This window comes from Trachypithecus francoisi, unplaced genomic scaffold, assembly GCF_009764315.1.
Source record: "Trachypithecus francoisi isolate TF-2019V2 unplaced genomic scaffold, Tfra_2.0 Lachesis_group2, whole genome shotgun sequence".
NCBI lineage: Eukaryota > Metazoa > Chordata > Mammalia > Primates > Cercopithecidae > Trachypithecus > Trachypithecus francoisi.
In genome coordinates this window covers 37,915,829-37,934,588 of record NW_022681465.1, presented here as the reverse complement: position 1 = coordinate 37,934,588, position 18,760 = coordinate 37,915,829, and the positions used below count along the sequence as shown (strand labels likewise).

At 35.8% G+C, this 18,760-nt stretch overlaps 1 long non-coding RNA gene across 1 annotated transcript in view; it reads right to left on the bottom strand.

The window, feature by feature from the left end:
- Positions 1–8,572: 8,572 nt before the first annotated feature.
- LOC117064874 overlaps positions 8,573–18,760 on the bottom strand; it is a 64,232-nt gene continuing 54,044 nt past the window's right edge. Inside the window, exons 4-5 of the long non-coding RNA XR_004429720.1 lie at positions 17,502–17,673; positions 8,573–9,008 (exon numbers count right to left, since the gene is read on the bottom strand). This is a non-coding gene — a long non-coding RNA (uncharacterized LOC117064874). The remainder of the gene's footprint in view (positions 9,009–17,501; positions 17,674–18,760) is intronic.

Sequence of the window (18,760 nt, the reverse complement as noted above, 5' to 3'; positions counted from 1 at the left end):
TTTTACACTGTTGGTGGGATTGTAAACTAGTTCAACCATTATGGAAAACAGTATGGCGATTCCTCAAGGATCTAGAACTAGATGTACCATATGACCCAGCCATCCCACTACTGGGTATATACTCAAAGGATTATAAATTACTCTACTACAAAGACACATGCACACGTATGTTTATTGCGGCACTATTCACAATAGCAAAGACTTGGAATCAACCCAAATGTCCATCTGTGACAGACTGGATTAAGAAAATGTGGCACATATACACCATGGAATACTATGCAGCCATCAAAAAGGATGAGTTTGCGTCCTTTGTAGGGACATGGATGCAGCTGGAAACCATCATTCTTAGCAAACTATCACAAGAAGAGAAAACCAAACACCGCATGTTCTCACTCATAGGTGGGAACTGAACAATGAGATCACTTGGACTCGGGAAGGGGAACATCACACACTGGGGCCTATCATGGGGAGGGGGGAGGAGGGAGGGATTGCATTGGGGAGTTATACATGATATAAACGTCATGCACATGTACCCTAGAACTTAAAGTATAATAAAAAAAAAATTCTTTGACAGAGTTAATATATTCAACACATTAAAATAACTAAGATATTAATAACTGTTAATAAAAGCTTAGAATATAATTTTAAAATAATTCTAAATATTTTTAAATAGGTTGTAATTTCAATAAACTTTGGAAAGATTTATTACAAAAACATTTACATTGGCATTGAAAATAAACTATTTACTTCAACGTTTGTTTTATAGAGCAATTTATTCCTAAATGAAGCTGGGTAAATGAAGTGCTGCTTTTATAAAGAATTGTGTGTTTACAATAAGTCATTATGTCCATCTCATGCTTTCAAGAAAATTTAAACCATTGCTGAAAGAGAAGTTGACCTGCATGTGAAAACCTCCTATAAAGACATTAGAGTTTCATTGGTTACATATTCCATGCCTTAATAAATATCACTGTCAGAAAATTCTCATATCTAACATAAATCTTGTTAGTTTCCCTTCAAACCCAAATAGTTGTGTTCTCTCTATCACACAGATGGAAGACAGTTGGTGGCTGAGCTCTGTGAAGATACCATAAGAGACTTGAAAACAAGTTTTATACGCTGGAATCCTTCACATTGATTGATTCATAGCTCAGAGCTTTTAAACAACAGTGGTGTCACTGCCATCCCTACTCCAGCCCCACTCCAGAGATATGCTTTAATTGACCTTCATGATATAGAGTTTTGAAAAGATGGAAGTCAATATTTTGAGAGCCAAGAAAACAGCTCTTTCCATAAATTGCACACAGAAGGGCCTATGGCTATGAAAATTCCAAACAAGTATGTTCCTACTTTCTCATCACATTTGTTCAAATATTTGGAATCACTGTCTAATCACTATTATTTTCTCCTGTAGAATGAAAATCTTAATCTTCCTTCTACGTATTCTTCCTGTTAATATGAACTTGCGATCGCTTCCCTATTCTGATCTTTTCATCTGGACATGTTATGACATGTTTCTATGTTTTTCCAAATTTCATTTTCTCTTTTATTAGCATATAACTCTCATATTCTCTCAATGGACTATGACTGTGACTGAGACTAATGGTATATTTTGTCTACCTACTGCAATTTTAAAAGCTTTTTTTTGCTTTATTTGCAGAAATTTGTATTTAAATGTGCTAAAATATTGTTTTTGATTTTCAAATTCAAAATAATATTATTATATTGAATTGATTTTCAAATTCAAAATAGTATTATTATACTGAATATTGTTTGAATAATATTATTATATTGAATAATATTATTATATTAATGTTATTACATTCAAACTCAAACTAAACACTTCTACCTGTGATTTTTATACCATCAGGAGACTTACGTCACTTACCTCTAGTTCACAATAATTGCACATCAGTTTGAATTTTTTTCTCAGATTATGTGACGTTAAGAGTTAGTTATAAACTCTAAATATTATTTGAAGCAATATAGACTTCAAAGAGATGTTTAATTTCATTCTTATGGCAATATATTTATCACATCAACCAAACCAGGGCAGTTTACTGAAGTTTTGATGTTGAGAGATTTTTATTGAGTCTTTATTATGTAAGCTTGATTAATTGAGTGATTGATTTCCCATGTGCTTGAACTCAATCTTCCTTTAAATTGAACCACGTGACCAAAAGCCCCCACTCTGGAATGGCCAACTGCCATCCTAAATCACATGGTTAGATTGTCTGGCATGGCCAGCCACCAACCTAACTGTCTAGTGTGGCGAGCCCCACCTTAAGCAAAAGCTTAGGGTGAAGTTGATTATGGTGGGCCTCATTGTTATTTTATTCAGCTTTATTCTACTTGAAGTTCATTAGGAAAATGTTCTGATCTTATTTTTTCACATATTTTTATGTGCTTTCATCTTTTCCTTTCGTCTTGTTTTGGTATTCCAATTACACATATATTATTAGGCCATATAAACTTATTCCACAACTCTCTGATATTCTGTTCAGTTTTATTTTCCTTGTGTTTACTTTTGATGTTTCTCTTGCGATGTTTCTCTTGCTATATCTTCAAGCTCATTAATTTCTTATTCTGTAATATCTCCTATGTCCTCAGTATCATATGATATGTGTTTTTTTTTTCTTAGACATTTTAGTTTTTATTTCCAGAAATTTGATTTGGGTCTTTTTTATATATTTTACATCTCTAATGTTCAACCTTACTTCTGGCTTCTGGAATATATAGAATGTCATTTTAAAAACTGGTTTGATTTTCTTTTCTACTAATTTTATCATCTGAATAGTTTCTGAGGTCTTTTAATTTGTTGATTTTTTTCCCTCTTGCTGAGTTACATTTTTCTGCTTCTTTTCACTTATGGTAATTTCAGATGAGTTGTAGATACTGTGCATCTTATCTTATTCGATTTGGATATATTTGTAATTCCTACAAACATTCTTAAGCTTAATTCTTAGATGTAGCTAAGTAACTTGGAAAAAGTTTTATCCCTTTGGGTCTTGCTGTTAACTCACACCAAACAGGAGAAAAGCAGCATTTTAAAAAGGGCAGATTTTGTGTCATTACTGATGTAAAAACCCTTCTAAAAAGGCTACCTGATGCTGTTTTTCACTTTTGCTGGTGTTAAAAGGAATGATTTACATATTTGTGTTTTAAAGATAGTTCCATCTAATCCTTTCAAAGGTTAATTTCCCAGCCTTGATTAATTTTCCAGCATGAATGACTTTATAAGTGTTCAGCTGATAGAGTTGTGGGAGAACTACGGATATCTGAAATTCTGTCTCTGTGTATTTCTTTCCTTTCTGGTATTCTGCTGCAAATTCTAACTACATAGGCTTCCTTAACTTCCCAATTCTATCTCTTTGATTTAGGAAGACTTTCTGGTCTTGCTTGAGTTTCTCATCATGTTTTGAAAACTGTCTCCAGTTAGTAAGCTGAGATAATTATATAGCTCATCTCATGTTTTTACCTCTTATAGATCACTGTCCTGCATTTCCTAGCTTCCCATCTTTTCAAACCATTGTTTAAAATCTATTCCTGGGTGTGTGTGTGTGTGTGTGTGTGTGTGTGTGTTTTTAGTTGTTTCAGGTAAGAGGTTAAATCTACTCCCTTTAATTTCACCTTGGCCAAAAGTGTAAGTATTATTTACATTTTTCATATTAAACAAAATTAGTAAAAGCAAATTGCCCAGTTTTCCACTTACTGGTAGGATGGAAACTTTTAGTATTAGGCAAAATTTCCCTGGGATGCTAAATATTTACTCTTGGATTGAATGGTGTGCATGAATAAAGTGATTAGTTGGAATTTTTGAGGTATTTAATAGAAAATATTACTTTAAGTAAAACCTAATAATAAAGATCTAACTTTCAGCAAATTGAAATTAGTTAGTACTTTATGTTAATGGAAAAAGGTGTAATGAAACTTTTTTTAAGTATTAATTCCAGCTGGGTGCAGTGGTTAACCAGTAATCCTAATACTTGGGAGGCTGAGGCAGGAGAATTGCCTAAGGCAAGGAGTTTGAGACCAGCCTGGGCAATATAACAATACACTGTGTCTCCAAAAAAATTTTTGAAAATTAGCCAGGCATAGTGGCATGTGCCTGTAGTCCCAACTGAGGGAGTACTGAAGAGGCTGACAGGATGACTGCTCGAGTCCAGGAGTTTGAGACTGTAGTGAGATGTAATTGTGCCACTGTACTCCACAAAAAGAAAATGACAAAGAGGAAGCAAAGACAATAGAATATAACAAATAGTAAAATAAGATGAAAAACAATTTTAAACAATCTTAATGTTATAAGAGAATTTATATAAATGAAACCAACAAATAAAAAGAAATAGTGGAGGAAAAGTAACATGTAATACTAAAGAGATGTATTAGACACTATCAGTTAGGCTTTGTGTCCCCACCCAAATCTCCTCTTGAATTATAATCCCCATAAATCCCATGTGTAGGGGGAGAGACCAGATGGAGGTAATTGGATTATGGAGGCAGTGTCCCCCATGCTGTTCTCGTGATAGTGGGTTCTCACGAGATCTGATGGTTTTATAAGGAGCTCTTCCCCTTCGCTCAGCACTCCTCCTTCCTACCACCATGTGAAGAAGGCGCCTTGTTTCCCCTTTGCCTTCCACCTTGATTGTAAGTCTCCTGAGGCCTCCCAGCCACACTGAACTATGTCAATTAAACCTCTTTCCTTGATAAATCCCTGCCTCTGGCCATTCTTTAGAGCAAACTAATACAGACACAATCAGTGAAAAATTGGAATCATAATCTTTTATGCCACAAACAATCTGAGTTTTACCCTATTTAAAGGAAAAAAATACAGATTTTATAAATTACAATCAGTATGAGAAATTGTAATAAATCTCAAAATTTGACAGAACAGGAGAAAAATAGAGATGCTTTAAGTATAATAATTAACATATAAATTCATCTATCTTTCCACTCTTGTACTTAGCAATCTTTTTCTATCTATTGATACAGATCATGGAGTTACAGTTCATAACCCTGACAAGGTGGTCAGAATGGCTTTCTGAAGTTGAGCAGACAAAGTAGAGGAGGAGAATGTCAGACAGGGAAAGTAGTATGTGTTAACTAAGGCACAGAGTCTTGAGAAATAATGCCCCATTCAAGGCTATAAGTACAGAACTAATTCAGTATAATAAGAACATTGGATGGCCTTTTGAAAAATGATCTGAAGGTTGGGCACTGTGGCTCATGCCTATAATCCCAACACTTTGGGAGGCCAAGGCGGGCAGATCACCTGAGGTCAGGAGTTTGAGACCAGCCTGGTCAACATGACAAAACCCCATCTCTACTAAAATACAAAAATTAGCTGGGTGTTGTGGCACACGCTTGTAATCCCAGCTACTCAGGAGGCTGAGGCAGGAGAATCACTTGAACCTGGGAGGAGGAGGTTGCAGTGAGCTGAGATCATGCCACTACACTCCAGCCTGGATGACATAGTGAGATTCCTCTTAAAAATAAAAACAAAACCCAAAAACAAAAAATATATATATCCGAAGAGATAAATAAAGAATCAGTCCGGAGAGGCTTTTTCTGCCTGCCAGATTGCTTAACTTTGCATCTTGTTGGTGATGAGAAAACAGTATGTTTGTTGCATAAGCTCTGGATGGGAGCAGACTTAGCTCCAACTGTGACTTTGAGACTCACCAGTTATGTAACCTTGTATACCTTACTTGGCATTTCTGGCTCTCAGTACTCTCTTCAGTAAAATGGGGGTAAAAATGCTTAACTGTCAGAGTAGGAGTGAAGAGTAGAGCTATGTAGTGTGGGACATATTGGAGCTACTCAACAAATGTTAGCATTGTTTCTGAAGCAGAAGGGTAGCATGGTAAGCTTTTCCTTTAAAAATTGCTACGTTTTCAGCAGGATGGAGCAGGAGACACAGAAGAGCCATAAGGATGCTTTTGATAATCAAGGTGAAAATTATATGGCTCTGAAGTGGAGCAGTGTTGGGCGTGAGTGAATGTGGAGTTGAAGTAAAGAGAGGGGAATAGGTTAATTCAACTTTTCTGGTTTAATTTATTCACTTAAAGAGGAATTGCAAGAGCAGAAGTAGGTTTGGAGGTAACAATAGTAGCTGCGCGTATATAGCTCTTACTAATTTCAGGAATATAGTGACTACTACAGAAGTATAACTACCGTATGGTCATCAAAAGTAGCATATATGATAACTGCCATCTCCATCTTACAAATAAGGAAAGTGGGGTATAGAGAGATATGTTTACTGGCCCAAGGTCTCACAACTGATAAATGGCAGAGCCGAGAAATAAACCTGGCAGAAATGTTCCATTTATCATGTTGTTAATCATTCAATTGCATAATTACAAAAATCTTATGAAATATGTAGATCAGATGAGGCAATGTTCTGCGTCTTTCTACTAGAATATTGAAAATATTAGTCTTAGTTTCCTCACCTGTAAATTGTGATTATAAGGCTAATTGAAAATTTTCTTTCATTTCTAAGATTCCATTAACTTTACGTTAATAATGGTGAAGAAGAAAGTCAGTGATATACAGAGAGTTAGCAGCAGAGTCTAATTGGGAATACAAATTTTAAAATCCAATTATTTTCTATATTAAGGGCTAGATGTAATGGGATTTTAAAATTATTATTCAGTTTTGTTTTGTTCGCAGAAATTATTACAACACATATGCAAGGAAGCATTGCGGTGAGCTTGTTCTTCTCTCCATCTCTGTTTGTCTTTCTTATCCTTGAACCTTTATCTCATTGCATCCAGCCACCCTTTGTACAAAACATCCCCACACAAAAATAAAAAGGTAGCATAGTTATTTAAATATGAAAGTACTTTTTAAAAGAGCACAGTAAAATAAAATTAAATAAATATCTTGTGAAATATATTATGGAATACAGTTGTACATGGCTACTCCACTACCAATCTGTTCATTAATACCTCTCTCTCTTTTTACTCTTTGTTATTCATATTTGGGAAGGAAAAATTAAGAATAAGAGGGAAAAGGAGACTGCAGAAAAAAACATGCAGCCAGCTGTAGGAGAAAAAGCTAAGAGACAAAAGAGAAAACAGAAACTAACAAAGTAGAAAAGAAGAAGAAAATGAATCAGAAATAATGAAAATACAGAGGGAGTGACAAAAGGAATGCTGATTTATGAGAAATTGTATGCCACATTAAATTAAAATCCTTAAACAAGAAAATACACACAGCTTTAAAGGTTTCTTTAAAAAAAAAAATAGGTGGTTATGTGGCTATTTTATCTACCGGCTTTTGACGTTAAGAATTTTAATACCATTTCTTGAGCACCGCGTATTCTGTACCATTTGTACATGAGTAATTAATGAGAGTGCTGTTGTTGCCATCTTAGTATTCATCTAAGTGTATACAAAATTGTTATGCAAATAAGATGTAAATGAATCAATTCTGACTTAAGAGACTAGGTGACTCAGGGCTATCAAATTCACCAAACGCAGGCAGTTAGGAAACATGAAAGCAGCATTAACTACTGAATGTGTTATTAAAGAGACTGGCGTGATGGTGATTTGACTGGCCTGGATGCTGTTCAAGGTGGAGCTCTTTTCCAGATGTAATGCTGGCTGTAATGTTACCTAAACCTATAGTTAATTTATCTTCTTCCATCAAGATCCAAATCACACATAATATAATTGCCTTTGTAAGTACACTATTCATCATGACTAATGATACAAAGATGAACTGGATGGCCAAAGATCTGATACACTTATCTTTTACAGAATAAAAGAAAAGAACATCTCATTTTTTCATAATATACGTCTCCAAAAGGTAGAAATACTTTGAATTCTTTAACTAGTTGGGTTTTAATCAGTATACCCTGGCCATCTCTAATTTTAAAAATACATTGAATTTCAGCAATATATACCAATTCAAAAATATTCTTTCTACAGGAGAATGTTGGCAGTGATGGTTAGGCCAGCCCCAGTACGCCTAATTCCTTGAGCCCTCATGTATTATGGAACACTTTTTATGTGCCAGGTGGTAATTTATGTTCTTGGAATACAAATATGACAATGAACAACAGGGGTGAGTCCTTGCCCACACAGAGCAATAAATGAACAAACAAAAAAGTAAATAAGCCCGGGTGCAGTGGCTCACATCTGTAATCCCAGCACTCTGGAAGGCCAAGGCAGGCAGATCACGAGGTCAAGAGATTGAGACCATCCTGCCCAACATTGTGAAACCCCGTCTCTACTACAAATACAAAAATGAGCTGGGTGTGGTGGCGTGCACCTGTAGTACCAGCTACTTGGGAGGCTGAGGCAGGAGAATTGCTTGAATCTGGGAGACAGAGGCTGCAGTGAGCTGAGATCATGCCACTGAACTCCAGCCTGGCGACAGAGCAAGACTCCGTCAAAAAAAAAAAAAAAAAAAAAAAAAAAAGACACATAAGTAAATACACAGCCTTGCCTTAGTTGCTATGAAAACATATATATGCTCGACAAGGAGGAGGTGAAGTAACAGGAAATAGTTTCAGGTAGGTATCCCACTCTAGGTTCTGTGACATACTAAGCAGGTACTGAGACAGAGTTCAGAGTTCAAAATTTTTATTTGTTTTTAATGCTGTAAAGTAAAAGGAAAAGAAGAAAAAATGAATAGTGGAAGGAGTCAAGCTCTGATGCAGGCAAGACACACCTTGTGAGAACCCACTGTGGAACTCTGGAGCAGGTATTGCTCATTAATGCCCCTGTTGCTCATTAATGCCCCTGTGGGTTGAAAATTATCAGTCCTTTTTTATCTCTGCCTCATTCAGTGGATGAATGTAGACTGCTATAGGAAGGGCATGACTTTGAATGGGCCATTTCTGCAAAGGAGGTAAACCTTGACGTTGCTGACAGACCAAGGTTTTCCACTGATTGTACTTCCAACAGCTCAGCAGCATGTTCTTCCCTGGCATGGGATCTGGGTGGCACAGTTTTATGTCTACCACAATAGGATCACCAGGGAATGCTTTTCTTCTGAATAGAATCCTGAATGAAATATAGAAATAAACTTTGCTAACATACAAAAATGTATAGCTACACTCTAGACTCTAAAAAAAAATTTTAATAATCTATTTTACCATTCTTTAATTGTATTAAGCAACAACTTTTTTATAAGAATATCTGAAGGAAATAAGAGATAGGCAGTGAATAAAGAGATCAGGAAGGGGGATCTGGGAGCCTGGGAAGTGATGATAAGGACAGAAGTACAAGAAAGAGGAGAGAGGATGAGAGTGTATTGGACACAATGATCAAAATATTCATTGAGCCAACATTTCCTAATAATTGAAGGTGCCTCATGGCAAAGACAGTCAGGTGGCCATGTTTGGTACTAGGCCACCCTAAACCCACCTTGGCATAGCTGTTTGGAGCCAGCACAGATACTTCACCCGGGGAAAACTAGCTCACACAGGCTGGACAGCACCTATGACTTGGCATGTCATAGAACTATAGCATTTTTTTTTTTAATTCAAAGAAAACAAACCAAAACACTACTTATTTGCAAAAATCTTTGTTGATTTATTCTATCTTACTTGATGTGCATTATTTAACTTCACAGTAAGATGAAAAAATTCAGCCAAACTGCTCATAAATGTGAGAATATAATTTCATATAATTCACTATTTTCATATAATCCTAAGTAATCTACTATAAGCAATGAAAGGGAAGAGTAGTTGAAGCATTTTAAAGAAAAGAAGAGACACTAAAACACCAAAAACGAGAACCAGCAATATTTAGGAACAAAAATATCTGTACAAATCTACTTTCCAGATGAACAGTTTTTTAATGTGTTTTAGAATATGCATAGGTAAGCCTATACATTTCAAATTATATATTCACAGACAAATCATTTTTCCAGGATCTTAGAATGTGACAAGATAGAAAAACAAAAGGAAACAGCAGTATATTATAACAAATATCTAGTAATACAAACCTCAGGCTGCTTCACAGCTCATCATTATCCTTAATTATGCCAACAGTTAATAAGAAAAGTATTTTATTTGCAATATAACATGTCTGTGGGAAAGTCATAAAGCTGATGGAGACTTACCAGGAGCAATAGCCCTGCCCAGAATTCACAAATGACAGAATAATAAAGGATGCTGAATTTCATTAGGTGCCTGATATTTAGTAAGCAACACAATTATCATTCATTTTCTTTCCATCAATATTTATCAAAGGAGAAAAAAGGTTGATATTTTACTATTTCCAAAGATCTATTTCCTAAGCAATTAGCCTTTTTAAAATAACCAATTAAATTTGCTTTAAAAAAAAAACAAAGCACAAAAACGTGGTGTTGAATTTTTACTTATGTCTTTTTTTGTATACAGTAATTAATGATAACAAAATGTTTACGTTCTACCCAAAGGGAGTTATGCTTGAAAAGTATAAGACAATTTGCTTTAATTAGGTAACACCCTTATTTGAGCTGAGTTATATGAGAATTTTAAAAATATAACTTTTTTCCTCAATACATTAGGGTATAAACAATTAAAAAGATGAAAGTCAGAGACATTTTCAAAAGTACATTGAGCTTGGTTTAGCTGCTGAAGCATAGCAGATATACAGACATGAAGTCTTCAATATTTATTTTGATGTTGTCAGGGAACATCTACTGAGCATGGCAGCCCACTGTCTTTAGATCTGGCTTCAATCTTTAGCAGTGCAGAAAAGGCAGGAAAAGACTAGGCTAGAAGTGGGCTGGCATTGACAGAAATGACCATCTCAACTCTTAGTCCAAGCCCAGTGACAAAATATATGACAATATGTAGAACAACCCAGACAAAAAGTTACCAAGTAGGTGAAGTCCCATGATAAAGTATGAGAGTATCTCAATGGGTGCCTGAGAAAGTGAGGGCTGCAATGGTTGAGGTGATACTTAGGTAGTCATGTCAACAGAAAGGTCCTTATCACTGCACCACAATCCCACTCACTAGCAAGTTCTCCTCAGACCTATCTGTGGTTATAGGTGTGAGGAAAGCTACTGAAATAAAAGCTTGGGAGAGGAAGCATAGATCAAGCATAGTTATGTGATATGAGGCACCAGGTGTGAGCTCCTCTCTGGGACTAGGAAGAAAAACCACTGGTCTGACTATGCGAACTATCTCCAAACGTACTCAGTACTTCCCCATGTCAGATCAAACAATGCTTTTTATTTGGTCGTAACTTATCTCTCTTTTTTCTTCCCTTCAAAGTATCTCATTTAATGAAACTGAATTAACCCTAAATTTTACTCACCAATATCACCAGTACCCAGATAACTCTCAGATCAAATGGTTTCATTTCAGTCCTCACCCTGAAACATATATCCCTGTAGAATACTTCCACTTTTTTGGGATCAGCTCTCACTTCTTTTCCTTCTTTCTCTCCCTTCAATCCTGGGAAAGGTCAGGAAAGAGGAAGAGAACTGCGAGATGGGTAGATTTTTTACAATCCATCCCAAGAGGGAGAAAAGAGGAGCTCTGAGGTTACATGAAAGCCAGGTTTTGAGAATTATCTAGACTCGTCATTGTATTTAGTGGACTAAAACTATTTTTGAAAATAAAAAAAAATGACCACAGTCATTTTTATAATAAGAAATTATGCAGAGAAGGATCTGTTGAAGATGTTATCCAAGTGGTTAGGAAACAGCTCTTTGTGAGAGTTTTAAAGGGCAGTGAAAAGAAAGGATCAAGCTATTTTCTGCTTATGAGTAATGAAGTCTGGGATTTTGACATGGATAATTATACTAATGAGTATCAACATGTTATCTTCAGCCCCCAATTCATTTAAGACTCACACTTCCAGTTTCTATTGCGTATCTTCACCTGTTAGTCTGGCACCAGGTTATTTTCAGGCATCTTAACCAAGCATACTCAAAACCAAATTTGTACCTATCAAACATGTTTATTTTCCTATATTCTTTCTCAGTAATAAGGACATTATAATTCATCCAGCCTAACATGTTAGCCATCTCAAATCAATTCTGACTTCTACTCTCATCAGTCTGACATTTAATTCTTCAAGTACTTTGTCCTGTCTCCTGAAAAAATTTCACTTCTAGTCTTTGTCTTTCTTCATGTCCAATCCATTGACTAAATTCTAACCATCAAAATCTTTTGTCTAGACTTTTGAAATACTCCTTTATCCATCTTACTGTCTCCAATGTCATATTTTAGCTGCTCTCCTGAACTACCTCCAGTTTCTCATTTGTAAAACAAATATGATTACTGCATCCTCCTTTGTCTATGCACACTGCACATGATCTTTCCTTAAATAGAATCGTTTCTTCTGCTAGAGAACTCTTACGATCATTCAAGAATAACTCATCAGTTTCTGTGTCATAGCAGGATAAGTTCCCAACTCTTTTTCTTGATCCCATCACTTTGCATGAACATGAATTACAACGTGAATCACTATGAATTGTGGTTATGTATTATTACTTCCCCTCCTCCCTCCAGAGGCTGAGTGCCTTAAGTGTAGGTGCATTTTTCAGTCATTTTTTATTGTCAAAATGCCTGGTTGTTGGATGAATTATCCCAATGACGGGCTACCATATGTGATGCTAGACATTTGACTCAACCTAGGGTTAAATCCTAGGAATTAAAGGTAAAGCTGTCCCTTTAGTTTTGAGCCCAATATCAAAATATAATCCTTGATAGAAATGGATGTATGAGGTAGGTGAGGGAGATGAGGGAGTCAAAGGCTGGAAACCAGACTTTGTAAGTACTAGGATTCAGCAAAGCTAAAAGCCATTCATTCATTTCAGTCTTGTTTCTCTCCTTTCAATATTTTTTCCCTGTGGTTACTTAGAACTAGAGTTATTTGTTTAACACATTGTTAAGATATCATCATAATCCACTATTTTTTGTTTGATTGTTCAAACTTCCTTACAGTTTTTTAATAGAAGTCATTTGCGTTATAACGTTGTTGCTCTGCTTTAGTACTTATTCAACTCTTCAGATTGTTGAAGAATGAAGTATTACATAAATGCTCAATAAGATAAACAGTCAGTATGGACTGAGGAGCTGAACACATCTATATTTAGAAATTGAATGAGGACTGCATCAAGAGAAGATTGTCTACAAAATGCAATGATTCTGCTTATTATTGGAACACAAATGTAATTGCTTTTTATAACTCTTATTATAACTCTTATAGCTTTCTTTTACAATATCTACATGAGAAAAGCTTATTTGCTAGAGCTGTCAACTAGAATGAAGTATTGTATTTGGAGGAGAGAAAGTGAGAGAAAAAGACAGCATGTGGTTGTCTATGTATCTATATCTATTCATGTGTCTTATACATAAGAAGCTTTAGTGAATATATGGATCTCTGTGTGTTAGTCCGTTTTCATACTGCTATAAAGATACTACCGACTGGGTGCAGTGACTCACGCCTATAATCCCAGCACTTTGGGAGGCAGAGGCAGATGGATCACCTAAGGTCAGGAGTTTGAGAGCAGCCTGACCAACATGGTGAAACCCCATCTCTACTGAAAATCCAAAAATTAGTGGGGCATGGTGGCATGTACTTGTAGTCCTAGCTACTCAGAAGGTTGAGACAGCAGAATTGTTTGAACCCAGGAGGCAGAGGTTGCAGTGAGCCAAGATCATGCCACCGCACTCCAGCCTGGGTAACAGAGCGAGACTCTGTCTCAAGAAAAAAAAAAAAAAAGATACTACCTATGACTGGGTGATGTATAAAGGAAAGAGATTTAATCGACTCACAGTTCTGCATGGCTGGGAGGCCTCAGGAAACTTACAATGAAGGTAAAGGGGAAGTAAGGCACATCTTCAAAAGATGGCAGGAGAGAGAGAGCACAGGGGAAACTGCCACTTTTAAACCATTATGGGAGAGATGGCCCCCACGAGCCAATCAACTCCCACTAGGTCCCTCCCTGGACATGTGGAGATTACAGTTCAAGATGAGATTTGGGTAGGGACATAGCCAAACCATAGTACCTGGATTAAACAATTAGCCCCCAAACTAGGGATCATGTAGCAACATAATTCCCGACGTGTGATTAACTTATCATCTCTAAGAATTTTTGTCATAATTTAGAAATTTCCTTTTTATGGTAAAAATTCAACATGTATTTGTGATTTTAAAACAACCTCTCAGTAGATTATGAATAAAAGGAAAATGTCTTTATTTTTTATTTTTATTTATTTATTTATTTATTTAAGGCAGGGTATCCCTCTGTCATGTGACAGGATCACGGCTCACTGTACCCATAACTTCCTGGGATCAAGCAAGTCCCCTGCTCAGCTTCTGGAGTAGCTGGGGCTACAGGCATGTGCTAAGTTTTGAATTCTTTTTGTAAAGACAAGGTTTCACTATGTTGCCCAGGCTGGTCTTGAACTGCTGAGCTCAAGCAGTCTGCCTGCCTCAGCCTCCCACAGGCATGAGCCATGGTGCCTGGCCCAAAATTTCTTATTTTTTTCTTAGAATTTTTTAATTGACAAATGAAACTGTTTAAATTGACAAATGAAACAACAAGTTGTTTTGAAGTCTATATACACCGTGGAAAGACTTAAATATAGCTAACTAACATGCATTACCTCTCATAATTAAGATTTTTGTGATGCAAAGACTTTATATCCACTCTCAGCATTTTTCAAGAGTATAATTTATTGTTAGCTATCATCACCATGTTGTACGATAGATCTCTTGAATTGAATCCTTTTTCCTAACTGAAATTTTGTATCCTTTGACCAGCTTCTCTCCCCTGCCCCCAGCCAACCACCCCAACTCCTGGTAACTATCATTCTACTCTCCAATGTATACTAATGTCCTAATAGATAGAATATCTCCAAATGACATATGATGGCAACGGCGATTGATGCATGGAGCAAAATGCAGGGCACTCTACCTTGAAAAATGATACTGTTTTAAATTACAGTAGCAACTACAATGCTGTAGATGTAGGGTTAGTTAACAATTATAACCTAAACAGATATATATCCTTAACACCAATAATTTCACTTCTACACATAAGCCATTTGAGAAAAGAGATTCTGTCTCCATGTCTCCCAAAATGCCTAGCACAGTGGTAAAAAAGATAAATATGTAATGACTGGTTATCTGTTAAAATTGTGTAAAATTTTTGAGGAGGCACAAACAAGAACCTACTTCTTTCTTGGGTATTGCAATTTTCTCTTCCCTCCATTTTCTATTACTGTAAACATAGTCATCTTTATTACTTATTTAGAATATGTGACTGTTATGTTATCATTGCAGAGACCTTTTCCTTATTACCAATCTTCTTTTGAAGCATTACATGGAGGAAAAGGAGTAGTCTGAGCTTCACAGTTCAAGATTTCAACAATCAGTTCTGTCTGCCTGATTTACAGGATGAAGGTGACAATAAGAGAAAGTGATCATAATAGTCAATGTTTAATACATATTTAATATATATAGTATATATTTAGATTTAACAACTGGTTAAATCTATTAGCCGTATATCACCTAACCATTTCTATACCTTCCTTTCACTCTTCATTTCCTATTCTTTCTTAATTCCAATTTTCCTATAACACACACACACATACACACACACACACACACATGCACCCACTATCCAGAAGACCATCACGTCTGGGGATTTTGGACATACAGAGCCTAATAAAATTCAGCAACAAAGATCATTCAAATTCATAACTTAAAAATTATCAGGTACAGAAATAAATGAGCTGAGATGAAGAAAAGCTAAAATACTGTGAGAAGTGGAATATCTTTCACAAAAGACCTTCTAGGAAGATCATATGGTACTGTTCTGCAAATCTTTCCTTTTAAATATTGAATGTTTTAATGTGAGCTTTACTGATTCAGTTTCAAATCTTATCACTAATCCTGCCCTTAAGCAAAGCTGTAAAAACGGTGAAATTAATTTTTGACATTTCGTATTCTGCATTCTGTGATCTTCTCCTTCCTTTGAGGGTCTAACAACCTCCTACCACTTTCTGCTTTTGCCCATTACAACCCAAATTTTCACCTTTTGCACCTGGAGCAGGCCTGGCCTTCCACAATGTTCTATGTGCTATGAAATTCAGTTTCTGCTATTATTGGTGTGTTCTATTATTTCATGTATTTTCTAATATCCTTAAAGGTTACTTTGAATAGGCCTGGAATTTCTAACACAATTAAATACTATAGCAGGCATATAGTACTACCAAGGAAAGTAAAGCAAGAAATAGAACAAACCTGAATGATGAAAACTGAGATAAACTGGAGACAGGGACCATGTCCATAATGGACATCCATTATTCAACTGTAGCCGAATGTTATCATGTAAGAATGAAGGCCTAATGTTTCAAGAGTTTAGATTTTTCAAGAGGAGCCAGAAATGTGGATCTTCATATAAAAATTTCAATATTCATAAAGCACCATAAAAGTGAAAAAAAACTTATAAATCAGAATTTAGACTATGTTGACATTAACTTGCTACCTCTGTGATAAGCAATTTTAGAATAAGATTTTATTCTTGCTTAATTCTTCTTTTCAGAGATACTTAGTGTAGTAGGAGAATCTAACACTTAAAAATAGGTCAGGTATGGTGTCTCACACCTATAATCCTAGCACTTTGCGAGGACAAGGTAGGTGGATTGCTTGAGCCTAGGAGTTTGAGAGCAGCCTGGGCAACAGAATGAGATCCTGTCTCTACAAAAAATACAGAAATTAGCTAGCTGTAGTGGCCTGCGCCAGTAGTCCCAGCTATTTAGGACGCTGAGGTGGGAGAACACTTGAGCCAAGAAGGTCGAGGCTGCAGTGAGCCATGATCATGCTACTGCACTCTAGGCTAGGCAAGAGAGCAAGACCCTGCCTCAAATAATAATAATAGTAGTAATAATAACAATTTTGTGATGGGTGATAAAAATCAGGGGCAAAATGTCATGGGAGAACGGAGATGGGAGAGGGGACTTTCACAAGCCTAGAATGTTCTCAAGGAGTATGTCCCAGAGAATATGAATCTCAAATGAAAGTAGGCCTTTACCAGAGAGAAAGAAAATAAAGGATATTCCAGAGAGTTGTGTGTGGGAAGATGCAGACGTAAGAAACAGCAGCATTTACTTGGGGAAAAAATACTTTAGGTTCTGTTCCCAGATAAGTGGAATTATATCAGATACAGTTTTTGAGGAGAGGCTATTTGGGGCAGGAGGACCCCTTGAGTTCTTATTAACAGCTTTAAAATGTGAAAACACCTTACTGCACATTCGGCACATGTACCCCAGAACTTAAAGTATAATAAAAAAATTTTAAAAAAAGAAAAAAAGAATGTGAACACACCTCTATTTCTCTCTCCAGGCAATTTTAACATGACCTTGCTACTCCCTTGGATGAAAGAATCATCACAAAGTTTTACAACAAATTTTATGGTTATGGAAGTTCTATATTTACATTTGGAAGATGACAAGGTTGCCAGTAGCAGATATTTTAATTAAAAATATTTTCCTTACTATTCCAACATTTCTAATGTTTTAAAAAGTACATTTATCTTACAGGTTCATGTCAGATAATTGAAAACATGGTGATCTCAGACACAGCAGCACACATGTGAGGAAATGTAGTAGTCAGTCATGTTGGAATACCTTCAAAATCTTCAGTAAAATATGGTTGACGTTGAGGAATGGTTCATTCTCCCTATGGAGCTATCCGCAGAGGCTAAAAATAGCTATAAATAGGATAATCCAGATAAAATCATGTTGTATCATGTGTATCATATCAATAGTAATATATACAAGTGAAAAATATTGTGAAAATAGTAGAGGTGGAGGACACATATGTTAATAAGGGGGTTTAGAGATAAAAGCATGGATAAGTAAATATGGCATAGGTATTTTGAGCCAGGCTTTTCAATGATCATAACATATACTATATTTATATATTCATGTATTTTTGCATGTATACGAACTATTCACATTCCAAGAAGCTGTTGCAAGAGTGTACAAAAATGTCACTAAGAAAAACAAGATTTATCAGGTAATTGAAGTGTTTGCCATTACTTTTAATTACTTTTAATGGCAAACACTGCAGTCACTCTTGCACCAACTTTTAATTACTTTTAATGGTGAACACCGCAATCCCTTTTGCACCAACCTAATATGTGGCCTCAGGTAATATGCCTGTAATTAGCTTGTTGGTGTTATTTGAAACAACTATTGTGTAGCAATTAGAAAGTCGTTAGCAGGACTCTGTTGTCACATTCATTTTATGCAGGATAACCTTGAGTCTACTCTGTTATATACCTATTTGCAAGAAAAGTCAGTTTAGTTCATCTGTCTCTTTTCCCATGTTCCCCCACCATGTTCTTATTTCATGAATGTATTTTAAGTGTGTTTACTTAACCTGTAGATTTCTATTTTGTGTGGATTTTTTTCATGACATTTTCAGCTGATATGTTGATTAAATTTATTCATATTCTTAACCTAATCCAAGCATGCTGATCAATATTTCTGAACAGAATTGAGTGTGAAACACCAGACAAGAGGAGTAAATGCACACTCATTGATGTTTCTTTGCAGTGAAAATTATTTTAAGATGTGGAATGATTTGTGTATGCGGATGTGTGTCTCGTGAGATATGATGGTATAATCAATATGTTCCATTGAGGACAAAGTCATAAGGCTAAATGGTTTCAGCTGGGCTGTGAAGGAAAGCAAGTGAGAGTATCATTATTTTGAAGAAAATGCATGTGAGTTTATCTAGATAATGACAGTTTGTACTGTAGCAACATTCCTAGATGAAATCTCTGTACACCA